This window comes from Dermochelys coriacea, chromosome 13, assembly GCF_009764565.3.
Source record: "Dermochelys coriacea isolate rDerCor1 chromosome 13, rDerCor1.pri.v4, whole genome shotgun sequence".
NCBI classification, from domain to species: Eukaryota; Metazoa; Chordata; order Testudines; family Dermochelyidae; genus Dermochelys; species Dermochelys coriacea.
The window spans coordinates 31,261,556-31,277,532 of NC_050080.1; positions in this window are offsets into that span (position 1 = coordinate 31,261,556).

A 15,977-nucleotide genomic window follows, 5' to 3' on the forward strand; every position below is an offset into this window, starting at 1 on the left:
CTGATGATTCAAGCCAGGTTCCTGCTGCCTCTCAGCTCTGAAATCTCCAGCTGTGTTCACCAGTTTAGGCCCAAAAGAGTTGACCTTTTGACTTCAGAACTAGTGTAGTCAGGCTTGTGGTTTGGTCTGCACTGTTGCATGACTGAGTACCTCTATCCCACTTAGTCAGAGCGAGAGCTATCATCCCGTGACAACAGCCATGACAACTTGTAAGCCTGCTGCCAGTCAGTGTTGGCAGCAACCAGGGCTGGGCTCAGTGTCTAGGGGTTCCTTTTCAACAATACAACACAAAACCAGCTTGAGCCCCCACCCAGTGACCTGGGACAATTACACACCACCTCCTGGGTGCCTCTAAGATGCAATACTTCCCCTCTTGCAAGCACAGAGTCTGAGTGGAGCAAAAAACTTTAATAAAAGGAGGGAAGTAACAGCATTAATTTGTGAATACACCACAAACAGGGTTCATAAACATAAACCATGAGCAAAAGACTCACCCCCAAGTAAGTTGGGCAGTGTCCTTTTCCCTCAGGTTCTTAAGTCCAGCAACCAAAAGTCCCTTTAACATGCCCATCCCTTCGCTGCACCCCACTCACGGTTGTCCTTGGTCAGTGCAGACCCAGAGTTGAGAGGTGCATCTGCAGATTTCAGCTCCCACCCTGGGGGGAAGGGGAAAGAAGGTACCTTACTCGCTCTGCTTCCCAGGCTCTACTCCAATCCTCTCTGCCAGCCGCTCTGCTGGCCAATCACCGTTCCTCTCCACCAGCTGCCTTGCCGGCCGACTGCCACACCTCTCCACTGGCCATCCTGCCGTGGCCGATTGCTAATCCACAAGGATGTCTTCAGGTCCCACCACTCAACCCAGCTCTCAGTGATTTCAGCTGTTAGTGGGGGAGCCTCACTGCTGGTGCACACTAAGTAGTCTCTTGCATCAGAGATATTGTCCCAAAGCAGGTCTAACACTCAGATCTAGGTATCAGTGATTTCAGCTCTATGGTGTGTAACCTGATTCTCAATTGAGTCTAAATTAGTTCTTTTATTACACAGTGCAGAGAGAACAGGTCAAATGGTGTCTAAGACCCTTAAGCCGGGCCCACACCACCCTCTCTCTCAACTCACTGGGCTTTGGAACCCATGTCCCCTGCCTAGCGAGTCCCTCAATTGGGGTATGCCAAGTACAGTTCTGCTGCCCTTGATTCACACAACAAGGATAAGAAATGTTTTACAGGTCCCACACGCTGCCTGGCTAAGGAACCCGACTCACAGAAGTTGGTTGACCACATTGAAAACACATGTCCTCTCCTTGGCTTCCTAGCTGGCTGTCTCCCAAGGTGCTTGTCACTTTTGTAGCCATCTGCTCACCCCACAGTGCCTGAGCCCTTCCTCATTCCCACCTCTGGCTGTTCAAGGATGAACTGCTGCATCTTGTGGTGATGTTTGGTGAAATGCTGGTTGCATGAGTTTCAGCCCTGTTGAGGCAAGTCTGTAATGCCTTTTCCTGGGATAGTTAATTGCCAGAAGCCATGTTCAAAAGCCTGCCATGCAGAGTCTGGCTCTGGATCCTGTTGTCTTTTGTTTCTACACAACATTCAGAATGTGGGGAACCCACACTGGCACAACTGGATTCCAAATACAGTAGAACCTCAGAGTTATGAACATCTCGGAGTTTTGCTAATGGTTGACGTCTCCAGTGACCTGATAGTCAAACTCTTACAGATACTAGTCTTCCAGAATGAGTTATTGTTGGCCCTGGTGTCTGACCACAAGCCACAATTCATGATCAGCCAGTCTCGTACACTTAGCCAGCCAAACAATGTGGGCAGGTTTGCATTGGAGCACCTGGTGCAATGTTCAAATGGGAAATGCTGGGACTGGAGTGAGTTTGGGGCAGCTTTGGCATTCCCATGCTCTGATATGGGTCTACTTTTCTTAGCTGCCTGCTGTGAAGCCGGTTCTCCCTCTTTCTCACCATTTCCAGTTTGGCCACTCAGGCAGGTCTAGCTTCTGCCATTGGATCAAGTAAGTTCCAGTCTAAGGATTAGGTGTTGATCTGCCGACAGCACCGACCCCAGGGACTAACCAGGCTTCACTAGGTCAGTCACACACTTGGTGCAGCTAACTGGAGCTCTGGGCAGTCTGAAGGTTCATGTACATCAGTTGTAGCCACATGGTATCCCTGGAAGGCAGAAGTTAATTGGAGGATGTCAATTCTTGGGTTGAAGCTGAGGTGGTCCCCTTCCTCCACTACAGCACCCTGAAAAGGTGTGTGACACCTGTCCTTCCCAAGGTACCAGTGAGTTCTGTGGGCATCACTACAGGGATCCAATCTGTGCAACAGTTGGCCTTGTGACCCTTCAGAGTACGGGTTGTGGATGTTTTACTTATTGTTCCTATAGCCTTCTGTCTAACCATGGTGCTAGGAGAGCAGAGTTCAGGGAAGGTTAGATCTGTCTGTAGATGCTTTTGGGGGCGCTTCACTCTCATAGAACCTGACCTCTGACTTTTCCTCAGGCTTTCAGACAGGGAGTCCACTCTGGGCAGCCCTGAGCTAGGCAAGAGAGTCTCCTCTGCAAGAGGTATATTATAACAAACGGGTTCCACTGGATCTGCTGCATGCCTCTTCCCCAGCTGACACAACAATCATCAAAGGGAAGAGTGTTACAAAGCAAAATCAAAACCTCTCCCACAGCAGCCTTCCCGTTTGATCACATTCTTGGAAGACAAGATCTGTTTGTCAAAGCTAGCATCCCTGGCAAATATTTTCACATTTGAAAGAGCTCAATGCAAGCATGCGGGGGAAATGCTCCAGCATCTACAAACATGGCTCAAAAAAGCCCAGCATTCAAAAAAATGTGACTTTTTATTGGGTGATTCACCGCTTTGATGTTTCTGGAAACACAGTTTATAATATTAGCCATAAAAAGTGTTTAGATCAAATGTCTCTTTATCAGCACCAGAATAGTGTCATTTCTTGAGCCATTGTTAGGTTCAGCTCTAGGAATGATATATCTAGGTTCCCCCTCACTGCCCCGGAGACATGAAGGGGAGAGAAAAGAAGATAGGGTAAGGCAGAGGAGGAAAGATAAAAGATAGAGAAAGAAATGAAGTGATCAAAATTGGCCAAGGACCACTTACAATATACACCTCTACCCCGATATAACGCGGTTCTCAGGAGCCAAAAAATCTTACCGCGTTATAGGTGAAACCACGTTGTATGGGGTAGAGGGATTAGAGTGTACAAGAAATAATGTGCTTTGAAATTTTACTAGGAAAGATATTTTATTCCTTTAGGATAAAAATGTTTGGAAACTTGCAAACTAAATCATTTTTGTTAGTAGGGGCAGAGGGTCTTGGGCGGGGGAGTGGAAGGGAGGCAGGAGCCGAACGAAGCGGCGGTGGCAGCGGCTGCAAAACCGCCCAGCCGGGCGGAGCGTGCAGCACCCCCTGGCCAGGGCGCGGGAGGTGCAGAGCCGGGGCTGGGGCTGCAGCACAGACCTGCTCCCTCCAGCTGCAGGCACCAGGGCTGGGACATGAATTTCCAGCCATGAGCCGCCTCCCGGGTCGCTGCAGCCCGGCCAAGCCCCGTCGCAGCCCCGCTGTGCTGCCCCTGCACATCTGAATCGACCTCTGTTCTCCTTCCCCCCATGACCCCATTATTCAACCCCTCAGCCCCAGCCCGGCACCCTTAACACTCCGCTCAGAGCAGCGTGTGGGAGCCAGATGCGCTGATCTGCCGAAACGCACAGCCCTGCCCCCCCAGAGCGCTGCTTTACCGTGTTATATCTGAATTCACATTATATCAGACCGCGTTATATCAGGGTAGAGGTGTACTTGACACTTACCCAATCAGAAATAGGACCTAAGTGCAGAGTGTAGCCTCGTCTCTCCCCTCAATCCCCCAAAACATCCAATTGGGTATAACTAGATTCCTTTTAACAGTCTCATCAAAGGAGGGCCTAGTTTCTGAACTAGTCACAACAACAAAATTCCTCAGCGAGTGTGGATGAGTCAGTAACTGGTCTCTCAACAGGGCTCTGGTGGGACAGATGGCAGAGTTTGCCAGTTGCAGCACTGCAGAAGCAGCAGGGGATGATAGGCAGTCTGATTACTGTAAGCTGCTAGGGCTCATAGACTTTAAGATTGGAAGGGACCATCATAATCGTCTAGTCTGACTTGCATCTTGCAGGCCTCAGACCCTCACCCATCCACTCCTGTAATAGATCCCTAATCTCTGGCTGAGTCACTGAAGTCCTCAAATCATGGTTTAAAGACTTCAAGTTACAAAAAATCCACCATTTATACTAGTTTAACCCTGCAAGTGACCCAGGCTGCAGAGGAAGGCGAACCCCCGCCCCCCCCCCCCCAGGTCTCTGCCAATCTGACCTAGGGGAAAATTCCTTCCCAACCCCAAATACTGTGATTGGTTAGATCCTGAGCACCTGGGCAAGACCCAGCAGAGACACACCTGGGAAGAATTCGCTGTAGTAACTCAGAGCCTGCCCATCTAGTGTCCCATCACCGGGCTCCTTTGGAACAGTCTGCCACACATGGATGTTGTGGGTCCTCTCTCCTTATTATTGCCAGCTACCACATTGATCTGAGACTGTGGCTCAGTGCTGTTGCTGCTGCTCCTCACATTGTTGAGGGATGTCTCTCTTCACTTGCAGGATTTGGTGCAACTGCCTCTGGCTTGTTTCCCTCCTTCCTCACAATGGTCCCCTCCAAACCTTCTGAGTTAGGCAAGGTCAGGAATCCTTCACCTCTCTACTCCAGCTCCTGTACTCCAACTCTGCTCCATCCTGCAGGCCAGAGGTACAACAAAGATTAAGGCTGCAATTCTTTCACGGAGGTTGTGGAAGTCACAGATTCTGTGACTTTGCGTGACCTCCGTGACTTCCGCAAAAGGCTGGTGCAGCTGATTTCATGGTCAGCTGCTTGGGCGCCCCACGGCTAGTAGAGCTGTCCCTAGCCATTTTGGTGCCCTATGCAGCCCCCCCATGGGGGGGCTGTGTGGGGTTTCAGGCTTCTGCGGCGGTGGGGGGGGTGCTGGCCCCAGGCCTCTGCGGGGGGAGTGGGGGGCAAGAGGGAAACCGTCCCCCAGCACTCACCGGCGGAGTGGAGCACACTGAGGCCGGGTCGCTCTACTTACTGCCAGTGAGTGCAGGCCTGACCCCTGCTGCACTCCTCAGGGAATGGGGATGGGCAGGGGCGGAGCAGGAGCAGGGACAGGGGCTTTGGGGAACGGGTGGAGTGGGGGCAGGGCTGGGGCAGAGCAGGGGCAGGGGCCATGGGTAAGAGGCAGAGCAGGGACTGGAGCAGCACGCATCTGCGCAGGGCAGCAGGTAATGTGATGCCCCAAATTTCCTGGTGCCCTGCACAGCTGCATACTTTGTGTATGGGTAGGGATGGCCCTGACAGCTGCTGGAGCGACCCAGGGCCAACTGCTCTGGCAGTCCCCAGGGCCAGCTGCACCCACCGCTGCTCGAGAGGCTCTGGGCAGCTGGCTCTGGAGACTGCCCAAACAGCGGCCAGTGAGGATGGCCCCACAGACCGCCCAAGCAGCAGTCCTGGGGGTGCCACTGGGAAGCACCAGAGCAGTGTCCAGTGTGGCTGGCCCTGGGGCAGCCCCCAGGTCCGCTGCTCAGACGCTTCCCGGGGCCACCTCTAGGACTGCTGCTTCAGTGGTCCCTGGGACCATCACACCAGCCTCTGCTTGCACAATCCCCAGAGCCAGCTGCCCTGGGCCATCTGAGGAGCAGCCGGTGTGGCTGGCTCCGGGGAGCGCCCAAGCAGCGGTCCTGGGGATGTCCTGGGGACACACAAGCAGCAGCAGTCCTGGGGTGGCTGGAGCAGAGACCCCAGGGGTGCCCGGAGGCCATCCAGAGAGTGATCCCAGGAGCAGCAGCTAGGGGGCAGTCAACCCTCAGCAGTGGGGCCCCAGAAGTAGAGATTTAGTCATGGGTATTTTTGGTAAAAGTCATGGACAGGTCACAGGCGGTGAATTTTTATTTATTGCCCGTGACCTTTCCATGACTTTTACCAAAAATACCCATGACTAAATCTATGATTACATATTATTTCCATAGAGATTACGGCAAGAAGGAACCATTAGATCACCTAGTTTGACCTCCTGAATATCACAGGCCATTATATTCCACCCAGTTACCTCTGAATTAAGCCCAATAACTTGTGTCTGACTAAACTAGAGCTTTGAGAAGGGCCTCCAGCCTTGGTATGAAGACATCAAGAGATGGAGAATCCATCACTTCCCTTGGCACTGCAGTTTGTTCTAACAGTTGTTCTCACTGTTAAACATTCGTGCCTTATTTCTAATCTGGATTTTTCTGCTTTGAGCTTCCACCCATTGGTTCTTGTTCTGTCTTTCTCCATTAGATTAAGAGCTCTTTAACACTTGGGATTTTCTGCCCATGAAGTATTTTCTTCAACCCTCAAATAACGTTTATGCCTCTTTCCTGCACCTTCTCCTATTTTTTCATAAAATGTGGACATCAGACCTGTATGCAATATTCCAGTATTGGTCTCTGTATATGGCATTGTTGAGGTACACCTCCCTACTCTACTCACTACTCCCCTGTTTATCCATCCAAGGATAGCATTAGCCCTTTTTGCTACAGCATCGCACTGGGAGCTCTGGGTCAGGCTTTTTTTTGTCTACTATGATCCTTAAATCCTTTTCAGAGTCACTGCTTTCCAGGACACAGTCCCCCATTCTGTACATATGGCCTGCATGACTTGTCCTGAATTTATAGCTTTGCATTTGGCAGGATTAAAAACCTATTTTGTTTGAATGGACCCAGTTTATGAAGCGATCTAGGTTGCTCTGTATGACTGCCCTTTCCTCAGCATTATTTACCATTTCCAACAATCTTTGTATCATCTGCAAAGTTTCTCAACCGTGATTGTGTTTCCTTCCAAATTGTTGATGAAACTGTTGAAAATTGTCAGGCTGATCCCTGCAGAACCCCACTAGAAACAGTCCCATTTGATGATGCTTCCCCACTGACAACTTCTTTGAGATCAGTTAACTTGTTCTTACTCCATTTAACATGTACCATAGAACCTCAGAGTTACGAACTGACCGGTCAAGCACACACTTCATTTGGTGCAATGTACGCAATCAGGAAGCAGCAGAGACAAAAAACCCTAAAAACCCAAGAAACAAATACAATACAGTCCTGTGTTAAATATAAACTACTAAAAAAGGGAAAGTTTTAAAAAAAAGATTTGACAAGGTAAGGAAACTTTCTGTGCTAGTTTCATGTAAATTAAGATGGTTAAAAGCAGCATTTTTCTTCCGTATCGTAAAGTTTCAAAGCTGTATTAAGTCAATGTTCAGTTGTAAACTTTTGAAAGAACCACCATAACATTTTGTTCAGAGTTACAAACATTTAAGAGTTACAAATAACCTCCATTCCCGAGGTGTTCGTAAATCTGAGGTTCTACTGTGCGCTAAAAAATAGCACTATGCAATATCAATAATCAGAATATTATGCAGTACTAAGTCAAAGACCTCACCTAAGTCTAAGTGTATTATATCTATGCAACTACTTTTATCAACCTAACTTGTAATCCCCTCACAGAATTAATTCAGGTTTCTGTTTTCCATTAAGACATGTGGACAGCTCTCAGCTTTGCTCTGTTCAGGGCCCCATTCTCACTATCACCAACCCCTATGGCCTCCACGAGGCAATGTTAAAAAATGCAGAGCACACCACTTCTTTCTAATGAGGAACAAGGAGCTTCATCATAACAAGGAAACATTATTATCCCTAAGGCTACTCTGGTTCTCTCTGCTACTCTGCAATGCTTCAGCTAGAACCTGCCTCAGTCATGTCCTGCCTGGTTTCCTGCTACAGTTTTAAAGAAATAGTACACACTCACTCATTCTATTCTTGGGGAAATGCTTAATCTCCCTTCCCCTCCATACAGGACGCCCCCAAGCCCACTCAGCCTGCTACTTCTCTTAGGCAGTCCCTGCTCTATTTTATGAAGGGAATTTAATTGGAAATACTATATTTGACCAGTCGATGGCGCCAGAAACCAGAATTTGGGCCAAGCTATCTTGTTGGGATGTTCGCAAAAAGAAAAGGAGTACTTGTGGCTCCTTAGAGACTAACAAATTTATTAGAGCATAAGCTTTCATGAGCTTCAGCTCACTTCATCGGATGCATTCCTGATGAAGTGAGCTATAGCTCACGAAAGCTTATGCTCTAATAAATTTGTTAGTCTCTAAGGTGCCACAAGTACTCCTTTTCTTTTTGCGAATACAGACTAACACGGCTGCTACTCTGAAAACTGTAAGGAGAGTGATCACTTAAGATAAGCCATCACCAGCAGCAGGGGGGGAAGGAGGAAAACCTTTCATGGTGACAAGCAAGACAGGCTATTTCCAGCAGTTAACAAGAATATCTGAGGAACAGTGGGGGGTGGGGTGGGGGGAGAAATAACATGGGGAAATAGTTTTACTTTGTGTAATGACTCATCCATTCCCAGTCTCTATTCAAGCCTAAATTAATTGTATCCAGTTTGCAAATTAATTCCAATTCAGCAGTCTCTCGTTGGAGTCTGTTTTTGAAGCTTTTTTGTTGAAGGATAGCCACTCTTAGGTCTGTAATCGAGTGACCAGAGAGATTGAAGTGTTCTCCAACTGGTTTGCTTGCCCCATAACCTCAGCCATGCAGAACACAATGCCATCCACAGCCTCAGAAACAACTCTGACATCATAATCAAAAAGGCTGACAAAGGAGGTGCTGTCGTCATCATGAATAGGTCGGAGTATGAACAAGAGGCTACTAGGCAGCTCTCCAACACCACTTTCTACAAGCCATTACCCTCTAATCCCACTGAGAGTTACCAAAGAAACTACAGCATTTGCTCAGAAACTCCCTGAAAAAGCACAAGAACAAATCCGCACAGACACACCCCTAGAACCCCGACCTGGGGTATTCTATCTGCTACCCAAGATCCATAAACCTGGAAATCCTGGACGCCCCATCATCTCAGGCATTGGCACCCTGACAGCAGGATTATCTGGCTATGTAGACTCCCTCCTTAGGCCCTAAGTTACCAGCACTCCCAGCTATCTTCGAGACACCACTGACTTCCTGAGAAAACTACAGTCCATTGGTGATCTTCCTAAAAAACACCATCCTAGCCACTATGGATGTAGAAGCCCTCTACACCAACATTCCACACAAAGATGGACTACAAGCCGTCAGGAACAGTATCCCCGATAATGTCACGGCTAACCTGGTGGCTGAACTTTGTGACTTTGTCCTCACCCATAACTATTTCACATTTGGGGACAATGTATACCTTCAAATCAGCGGCACTAAGGTTACCCGCATGGCCCCACAGCATGCCAACATTTTATGGCTGACTTAGAACAACGCTTCCTCAGCTCTCATCCCCTAATGCCCCTACTCTACTTGCGCTACATTGATGACATCTTCATCACCTGGACCCAAGGAAAAGAAGCCCTTGAGGAATTCCACCATGATTTCAACAATTTCCATCCCACCATCAACCTCAGCCTGGACCAGTCCACACAAGAGATCCACTTCCTGGACACTACGGTGCTAATAAGCGATGGTCACATAAACACCACCCTATATCGGAAACCTACTGACCGCTATTCCTACCTACATGCCTCTAGCTTTCATCCAGATCATACCACACGATCTATTGTCTACAGCCAAGCTCTACGATATAACCGCATTTGCTCCAACCCCTCAGACAGAGACAAACACCTACAAGATCTCTATCATGCATTCCTACAACTACAATACCCACCTGCTGAAGTGAAGAAACAGATTGACAGAGTCAGAAGAGTACCCAGAACTCACCTACTACAGGACAGGCCCAACAAAGAAAATAACAGAACGCCACTAGCCATCACCTTCAGCCCCCAACTAAAACCTCTCCAACGCATCATCAAGGATCTACAACCTATCCTGAAGGACGACCCATCACTCTCACAGATCTTGGGAGACAGGCCAGTCCTTGCTTACAGACAGCCCCCCAATCTGAAGCAAATACTCACCAGCAACCACACACACACAACAGAACCAATAACCCAGGAACCTATCCTTGCAACAAAGCCCGTTGCCAACTGTGTCCACATATCTCTTCAGGGGACACCATCATAGGGCCTAATCACGTCAGCCACACTATCAGAGGCTCGTTCACCTGCGCATCTACCAATGTGATATATGCCATCATGTGCCAGCAATGCCCCTCTGCCATGTACATTGGTCAAACTGGACAGTCTCTATGTAAAAGAATGAATGGACACAAATCAGACGTCAAGAATTATAACATTCAAAAACCAATTGGAGAACACTTCAATCTCTCTGGTCACTCGATTACAGACCTAAGAGTGGCTATCCTTCAACAAAAAAGCTTCAAAAACAGACTCCAACGAGAGACTGCTGAATTGGAATTAATTTGCAAACTGGATACAATTAACTTTAGGGTTGAATAAAGACTGGGAATGGATGAGTCATTACACAAAGTAAAATATTTCCCCATGTTATTTCTCCCCCCTCCCCACCCACTGTTCCTCAGATAGTCTTTTCAGAGTAGCAGCCGTGTTAGTCTGTATTCGCAGAAAGAAAAGGAGTACTTGTGGCACCTTAGAGACTAACAAATTTATTAGAGCATAAGCTTTCGTGAGCTACAGCTTATGCTCAGATATTCTTGTTAACTGCTGGAAATAGCCTACCTTGCTTGTCACCATGAAAGGTTTTCCTCCTTTCCCCCCCTGCTGCTGGTAATGGCTTATCTTAAGTGATCACTCTCCTTACAGCGTGTATGATAAACCCATTGTTTCATGTTCTCTGTGTGTGTATCAATCTCCCCTCTGTTTTTTCCACCAAATGCATCCGATGAAGTGAGCTGTAGCTCACGAAAGCTTATGCTCTAATAAATGTGTTAGTCTCTAAGGTGCCACAAGTACTCCTTTTCTTTTTGCGAATACAGACTAACACGGCTGCTACTCTGAAACCTGTCATTGTTGGGATGTTGTTATTCTAACTATTTTTGGCACATTTACTGAGAACGAATAAGAATAAATTGACTTTGCGCTGTGTGAAGAAGTGCTTCCCTTTGTTTTAAACCTGCTGCCTATTAATTTCATTGGGTGACCTTGGTTCTTGTGTTATGGAAAGGAGTAAATAACACGTCCTTATTCACTTTCCCTACACCAGTCAAGATTTTATCTACCTCTATCATATCCCCCCCCCCCCCAGTCGTCTTTTCCAAGCTGAAAAGTCCCAGTCTTTTTAATTTCTCCTCATTGGAATGTAAAGTAAGAACAAACAGATGTGCAAGTCTCAGTGTCTGTCTGATAATGCAGGACAGGATGGCACCTGCTCTTCCAAGATGGTAGGCATGTTAAAAAAATACTTAGGATACAGAGTAACAGCCATGTTAGTCTGTATTTGCAAAAAGAAAAGGAGTACTTGTGGCACCTTAGAGACTAACAAATTTATTTGAGTATAAGCTTTCGTGAGCTACAGCTCACTTCATCCTAGTAATTCCAAATCTCTGCTATCCCAAATTTTTTTTAATGTGCCCACCATCTCAAAAACCAGTGCCATCTTTTCCTGTACCATCAGACACTGAAACTTGCATACCAGCTTGTCTTTCTTTTACCTTCATTTTCACAAAGGTTTGAAATTTCTCCCTATAAAAACAATTAGACAGACAGTTTTCTAGAACAGGAATGTTTACTATTTCACCAATTCTAAATTACTTTTAAACAAGTTATACTTGTTGGGTGTTACATAACTGATTATAATGAAAGGCAGTTTGTTTAAGCATTCATTTTGGAGATGGATCCACACACAGGGATACACTATGCTAAAGACCCATATTCAAACTATTTTGTTGGAAAATGTCTATTGAGAAAACAATTCCTAGTCCTTCATCTTTATTTAGCAGAAGCTATGAGATCATTAAGTGTATGTTATTGATAGAAATAGTGCTGAGAACCTGAAGAAGAAATATTCCCCCAATAGGTCTTCATACTACCAGTATGCAGGGACAAACAGTAAAAAAAATTGTGTTAAGGTAAAATCTTCAAAGCTGATGTGTTTTAATGGACTGCATCCAAATTAAAGCATCTAACATGCTTGGATATAAGAGCAAAGGAGTCAATAGAGGAGTTGGCTAATCAGCATTCAAGGTCAAATCAAGTCTCATTGGCAGTGAGAAGAAATAGGTTTCCTACTCAATAAATACGGAGATTTGGTCTTGGACATGTAAAGTTAGATAGATTTAGTCCCAAAGTACTATCTTCCACTCTAGCTTAAGCTCCTAACTATGCTACAACTTAAATTTGTAATTAGCTCCTCGCACAATTGGATCCAAGTATAGGTTATGTACACATACCACATAGCTAGAGGCTGTTACTACTGAGACAGTTAACAGCATTTCATTCCTGCTAGATGGTTGCCTTCCTATAACCAGTTCAACACACTTTCCTACAGCATGGACAGGATCCTATAACCATATATGTGTAACCAATTTAACTGGCCTTCCTTCTTCACAACAGCCTATGTTCTGCAACACCCCAGAGCACGTTACCATATGTATCCACAATACAATTCTGTGAGCATGGCCTGCTGGTAACTCTTTTCCTGGATAAGGCTGCCTAGATTTTCCTAAAATGCATTGCTACAAACAGTAAGTGCTGACACGTATGCTCAGTTGAGATAAAAAACGCTGTTGTGTGGACAACCTATATTACTTATAACCAATTAAGGCAACTTAACTGGATATAAAAATGACAGTAAAATGCTTGTAATGAAGACCAGGCCAATTATATATAAGCACATTAGCATTAATCCAAGAATGATGACAACAGCAAGCTGAGGTGGCAAGAGCACTAGTTTCACAGCAATAATGCAAAGAGTGTTGTCACATGCAAACACTGAATTTCGTATGGAGTTCTAGATCCCCTCGGTTTACAATTCATTACTTTCATAAGAACATAAAAACGGCCAGACTGAGTCAGACCAATGGTTATTTCAGCCCAGTATCCTGTCTTCTGACAGTGGCAAATGCCCGCTGCTTCAGAGGGAATGAATACAACAGGTAATCATCAAGTTATCCATCCCATCACCCATTCCCAGCTTCTGACAAACAGAGGCTATGTATACCTCAGTGCCTGGTTTTCCATCCCTGCCCATACAGGCTAATAGCTAATGATGGACCTATCTTCCATTAACTTATCTAGTTCTTTTTTGAACCCTGTTATAGTCTTGGCCTTCACAACATCCTCTGGCAAAGAGTTCCATATGTTGACTGTGCATTGTGTGAAGAAATACTTCTTTTTGTTTGCTTTAAAATTGATGCCAATTAATTTCATTTGGCGACCCCTACTTCTTGTGTTATGAAGAAGAGTAAATAACACTTTCTTATTTACTTTATCCATACCAATCATGATTTTACAGACCTCTGTCACCCAGTTTTGTGAGATCCCTTTGTAACTCTTCACAATTTGCTTTGGACTTAACTATCTTGAGTAGTTTTGTATCATCTGCAAATTTTGCTACCTCACTGCTTACCCCTTTTTCCAGACCATTTATGAATATGTTGAACAGTACTGGTCTCAGTCAGACTCATGGTGGACACCACTATTTACCTCTCTCCATTGTGAAAATTGACCATTTATTCCTACCCTTTGTTCCCTATCTTTTAACCAATTACTGATCCATGAGAGCACAATCCCTCTTATCCCATGACCACTTACTTTGCTTAAGAGCCTTTGATGATGGATCTTTTCAAAGGATTCTGAAAATCTAAGTACACTATATCCATTGGATCACTCTTGTCCACATGCTTGTTGACTCCCCTTAAAGAATTCTAGTAGATTGGTGAGGTATAATTCCCTTTTACAAAAACCATGTTGACTCCCAACAAATCATGTTAATCTGTGTCTAATAATTCTGTTTTTACTATAGTTTCAACTAATTTGCCTGGTACTGAAGTTCGGCTTACTAGTCTGTAATTGCTGGTATCACTTCTTGAGCCTTTTTAAAAATTGGTATCGCATTAGCTATCCTCCAGTCATCTAATACAGAAGCTGATTTAAGCAATACATTTCATTGCACAGTTAGTAGTTCTGCAATTTCATATTTGAGTGTCTTATTATTGTTTTAATTTATCAATTTGTTCCAAAACCTCGTCTACTAACACCTCAATCTAAGATAGTTCTTCAGATTTGTCACCTAAAAAGAATGGATCAGGTGAGGGAATCTCCCTCACATCCTCAGCCATGAAGACTGATGCAAAGAATTCATTTAGTTTCTCCACAATGGCCTTATCCCCCTTGAGTGCTCCTTTAGCATCTCATTTGTCCAGTAGCCCCACTGGCTGTGTAGCAGGTGCCTTGCTTCTGATGTACTGAAAACATTTTGCTGTTAGTTTTTGAGTCTTTGGTTAGCTGTTCTTCAAATTCTTTTTGGCCTTTCTAATTATATTTTTACTTCACTTGCCAGAGTTTATGCTCCTTTCTATTTCATCAACAGGATTTAACTTCCACTTTTTAAAGGACACCTTTTTGCATCAAACTGCTTCTTTACTTTGTTTAGCCATGGTTGTACTTTTTTGATCCTCTTACTTGTTTTTAATTTGAGGTATACGTTTAAATTGAGCCTCTGTTATGGTGTTTTTAAACAGTTTCCATAAAGCTTGCAAGCATTTCACCCTTGGGACTGCACCTTTTTATTTCTGTTTAATTAATTATTTTTTGTGTGGTCCCCCTTTCTAAAATTAAATGATACTATGGTGGGCTGTTGTGACATCCCTCCCAGGGATGTTAAATTTAATTACATTATGGTCACTATTACGAAGTGGTTCAGCTATATTCACCTCTCAGCTATATTCACCTCTGGGACTAGAGACTGTGCTCCATTTAGGACTAAATCAAGAATTGCCTCTCCTCTTGTGGATTCCAGGACTAGATGCTCTAAGAAGCAGCCATTTAAGGTATAGAGAAACTTTATCTCTGCATCCTGTCCTGAGGTGACATGTACCCAGTCAATATGAAAATAGTTGAAATCCCCCGTTAATACTGAGTTTTTTGTTCTTATAGCCTCTCTAATCTCCCTGAACATTTCAGTCATCATCATCATCATCCTAGTCAGCTGGTCGGTAGTATATCCCTACTGCCATATTCTTATTAATCAAGCCTGGAATTACTATCCATGGAGATTCTATGGTACAGTTTGGTTCATTTAAGATTTTTACTTCATTTGACTCTATGCTTTCTTTTATACAGCACCATTCGCCCACCAGCACAACCTGTTCTGTCCTATTCACAGTATCTGAAAGTGTGTGAACAGAGAACAAATGGCTGGGCCCCATGGACGGTAGGTGAGCCACCGGCTGGGGGAGCTTAGCCCCCAGCCAGCCCTGCGCTCCCCCAACCGGAGGACCTGACCCCTTCCCTCTGCCATAGCTCCCCTCCCAGCCCCGGAGCGGTGGGTGGGTGGCATGTCCTCTCCCGCCCCAGCACAGGGCTGGCGGGTGGCGTGCAGCCTCTCCCCCCCAACCCCATAGCACAGGGTGAGTGGGCGGGCAGGCGGTGAGCGGTCCCCAAGCACAGAGCAGGCAGCCCCAGCACCTCCACCCCCCCACCATGCCTGGGGCCCCCTTAGCACTGGGTGGCCCCAGCCACTCCAAGGCCTGGCCACCCTAGCCCCAGCCGGCTGTTTTCCTGAAGAGGAGCAGACAGCAGCCTGCCTAGGCTGGGACCAAGCAGGGAACGGAAAGTAGGGCTTCAAGGAGGAGCATGGGTGGGACCACGCTGGGCTGTTGGGGGAGGCACAGCCTCCCCCAGCCTATGCAAGGTTCCACCCATGCTGGACACTGCCACCAAAGAGCCTCTGTTAGATGGGGAAAGGCAACAAAAGCTGACAAAGTGAGGAGGAAGACCAAGAGTTGCCATGAGA